Here is a 3,781-nt window from a genome sequence, read left to right on the forward strand (position 1 = left end):
AATATACTATCTATTCGATACGTATACTTGCGTAGTAGAATTTTAACTGACATTTGCCCCTAGCAGGAAAATTTTATTATTAAAAATTTCATGCATAGTGGAAAGATTTAAATGAATGACAAAATTTTAAGGATCTTATAAATTTCTCTATGGAAATTGGTTGTGTAGAAACTCACAATGAACTTCCAAGGCTTTTTCCCTAATAATAATTTTTTTAGCATATTTATATATATGGGGATTATAGACTATATATAAAAAAATTACACGAAAAATGAACATCTTTAATGTTAGGAAAAAATTGTTATTTTATTTTAACATAGAAGAATTGTTTATTTATTTGTTATTGTTGGTTTTTTTTAAGGATTTTTTTTAGTAATTTATATTCATATATCTTTATACATTTTATTTGGCATAAAGAAATATCCAAAAAAAAATGATGCACAAATTGGAACAAATAAAGAAACATGGGATATTAATGCATAAGTAGAAATGGTAATGCGTGAGTACTTATCTAGTTGTTCTTTTTTGTTGTATATGCTTGTAGAAATTTGTTGTCGCTTTTCATGGCCAGAACTCGTTTTACTCCGAAAGTTCTCTATGGTGACCCTGGTAGGCTTGTTTTTAGAAAGAAAAGGAAGAATACTGCTACAACCTCTCTTTCTAAGAAATTGCGGATAGGAAAAACTGGTGAAGTACCTCTTGTGCCAGAAAATTGGGATTGGGAAGCAGTGCATTCAAAACAAATAGATAGGCATCCATGTGCATCTGCTGGCTATCATTGGGATCATATTTGTAATGAAGTCGGGCCAGATAGGAGGTGTTCCATCCCAGGAACGTCAGTACTGAAGTTCAGACTTGAACGTGGTGAATTCCCTCTTTCAATCACTAAATTTGGATCTAGTTCGTTACGGGTCCAAGGTTGGGATGAATAGGTAGAGAAAGTTTTGAAGAATTCTACTTATGTGACTGCTCTCCACAATGCTGGAGTCCTTGATGCTGTAATAGTCACCACAAAGCTTCGTATTCGTAGGGAATCTAAAATTGAAGTATGGCGTGCTATTCTTGCACGGTGGAGTACCTTTTCACATGCCATGGTTACTACATGGGGAGAGTTTACTTTCACTCTTGAAGATGTACGCATTCTTTTGGAACTTCCTTATGTTGGTAGAGACGACCTTCGTTCAATTATACTTTCTAAAGAGGAAGAAAAAGTTAAAGAGTTCTTCATCAACTTATTTAGAAATCAGGTAAAGGCTTCCAAAGTGACGCGCTTCTCCAACTAGGTAAGACTCTTTTATAAGAAGTTTAACAGCAAAGGTGAAAGCACTCCACCTAAGTATCCAGATCACATTCATGAGTTAATAGCCTTGTTGATTATGTGGTTGGCTCGGTATGTCTTCTCAGGTTATCCAGATGATGGAATCTCCTCTTCAGTTATTCCTTATGCAATAAAAATTGCTAAGAGTATGAGCTTTCCTCTTGCTCCATTATATTTGGGATCCCTGTATAGGAGGTTAGACTTGTGTCATTCTAAGACTACTGAATCAGTTGGCTGTTATAGACTCTTGACTTATGTGGATATATCTTTTATTCAGATGTGTTTATGGGAGAGATTCCGTAATTGTGCCTCTACTTGTAATATATATCAGCCTCATATTTCTTCTTCTGCAAATACAGCTTTAAGAGATAATTATAGAGCTTGGGCATGGCATGACCAAATTTCTAGAGACAACATTCTTAAGGTGCTGGATGAGGCAGATCAATTTATCGCAAGGCCTTATGTGAGACCCAACCATGGTTTTGGCGATCCAACTGTTTATTATGATAGATGTCTCTTTGAGATTGGGAAACTGAGTTCACGCGGATTGAACTTCTCAGTATGGGTTCATTCTTCTCAACTACCTTCCATGATTGAGACTACTAGTTCAGGTGTTGATAGGGGTTCATTGTCTGTCGAAGTGTATTCTCCTTACAGAGTGGCGCACCAATTTGGATATGATCAGCTAGCTCCACCTAGACCCCCTTTTCTTGAAAACTTCTCCTCTTGCACTTCCTCATTCCTTATTAGTATGCTTAATCCTACTGTGGATAAATTTAAAAACTGTGTTGTCCTAGCTTTTGATAGAATAGGTGCCTATACCGCTGGTTGGTATGCTTATTGGGGAGATTGTCTACAAGAATGGACTTCATTTGTCGTACTTGATCCTAAGGTACAATTGCATACTCCTTCCTTTAGTAGTAATGACGTGTCACTTCGTTTGATTCGCTCTAAGAGAAACAAAACCCCTTGTCAAGTAAGCTTGTTCCTTACTCTTCTTTTATCTCTTTTTTTTTTACTTCATTCCCACATAGACATTTGAATTCTCTCTCTCTTTTTTCTCTTAGGAAGAATCAATTCAAAGTGCAAAAATGGAAGAACAAGGTATCTCAAAATCTGAGAGTGAAGAAGAATCTTGTGACCACACAAATAACCATGAGTCTAGTGATGAGTCAATTGAGGAGAGGTTTCCCAGCCATGAACATCAGAGTTTGGGAGGAGAGGTAGATGGTAATGTTATACAAGAAGGTTTGATAGATATGACCGATTTCTTACCCTCTGCTATACAAAATGTTGGTAGAGATGAAGTGAATGACATTACGGGAGTTAACGATGGTGATGTGGATGCTGCTGTTAGAGTTGGTGGTGATGATGTCAATACTATTACTAGAGTTGGGGATGGCGATGTGGGTGCTGCTACTAGAGTTGGTGATGATGATGTGAGTACCATTAACCAATATGATCAAAGTGCTCTTGGGTTTGGCTTTGGAACATTTCAACATAACGATGCAAATATCATTGTTGGGGGAACCTTTGGAGTTACTCGCAGTATTCAGAACAACTTTGGAATTAATGCTACTCTCAGTGCTACTCGTAACATTTCTTTTTTCGAGAGTGTTCCGAATATTAGTCGCGATGCTTCTTCTCTTGAGGGTGTTCAGAATACTACTTGCAATGGTTCTTCTTCTAGGGGTATTCGGGATTCTACTTGTAATTCTTCCTCTTCTCTTAGAGGTATTTAGAATAACTCAAATATCATTTGTTTAAACATTGGTATGCCTCTTTCTTACTGCTCACTATATGCCATTTTTTTAGTGGTAGAACGTAGAAATGATGCTTGTGACACCCATTTGGAAGACTTTCATGGCATTCCAGTCATGCCACAACACTTGCAGCTGTTAGAGCATATTTACAAAGTAGAAGGTGAATTTTGGCATTTTAAACATAGTTTCTTGAATAAAGTCATCATGGATAGCTTAAGTACTGCTTTAGAAATTGCTTCCTCTCCATGGGCAGACATTTCCCTCGAAGAATTACAGAAGATGGTGGGTCTTATGGAAGATGTTCTCCTCGCTGGTTGTCGAATCAAATGCCTTAACGTTTGCATGGCTAGGGCCAAAGAATACATCATGACAAAAGTTGCCAAGCCTAACATAGAGGCTGAGATAAAAGAGCTTGATGCAAGGAAAATGGAGTTGCAAAAAAAATTAGATAGCGTCTCCAATTTTGAGAATGATAAATCCTCTTGTCCTCTGAATTTCATACTTGACTAGCTTTCCCTTGTTCTTCTTTTTCTGATATTGTAAACTTGTTCTCCAAAGAAAATATTCACTTTTGCTTTCTTCATGGTTTTATTAAGCTGCTTGGGTCCATATTTCATTCTTAATGAACATATGAGTGTTTCACAAGTATTGTTGTGTACGGCCAAAAGGGATTCTCAACTTCATATTAGGGAGAATAATC

Source organism: Theobroma umbraticum, unplaced genomic scaffold (genome assembly GCF_002168275.2).
Source record: "Theobroma umbraticum cultivar Fairchild unplaced genomic scaffold, ASM216827v3 scaffold_239.1, whole genome shotgun sequence".
NCBI lineage: Eukaryota > Viridiplantae > Streptophyta > Magnoliopsida > Malvales > Malvaceae > Theobroma > Theobroma umbraticum.